This window comes from Penaeus monodon, chromosome 31 (assembly GCF_015228065.2).
Source record: "Penaeus monodon isolate SGIC_2016 chromosome 31, NSTDA_Pmon_1, whole genome shotgun sequence".
NCBI classification, from domain to species: domain Eukaryota; kingdom Metazoa; phylum Arthropoda; class Malacostraca; order Decapoda; family Penaeidae; genus Penaeus; species Penaeus monodon.
Window position 1 is genome coordinate 25171099 of NC_051416.1, and position 250 is coordinate 25171348.

The window sequence follows — 250 nt, forward strand, 5'->3', positions numbered from 1 at the left end:
CAAAAGCTAAAAAACAAAAAAATAAGTGGAATGTCGAGGACTCTCTAACGAGGCAGAATTAACGATCAAACGCAGCAGCGGCCATCAGCGAGCCAAGAATTCCGGGAAGGACGGAGGGGGAAAAAGTGCCTTTGTCGATCGAATAACTTCTGGCTTAATCTTCCTCCTCGTCTTCCTTCGATTAAATGGAGATAAGAGATGCTGATTACGAGGGGATTCGGCGAGGGAAAAGCAGAAGTTGAATTCTGTA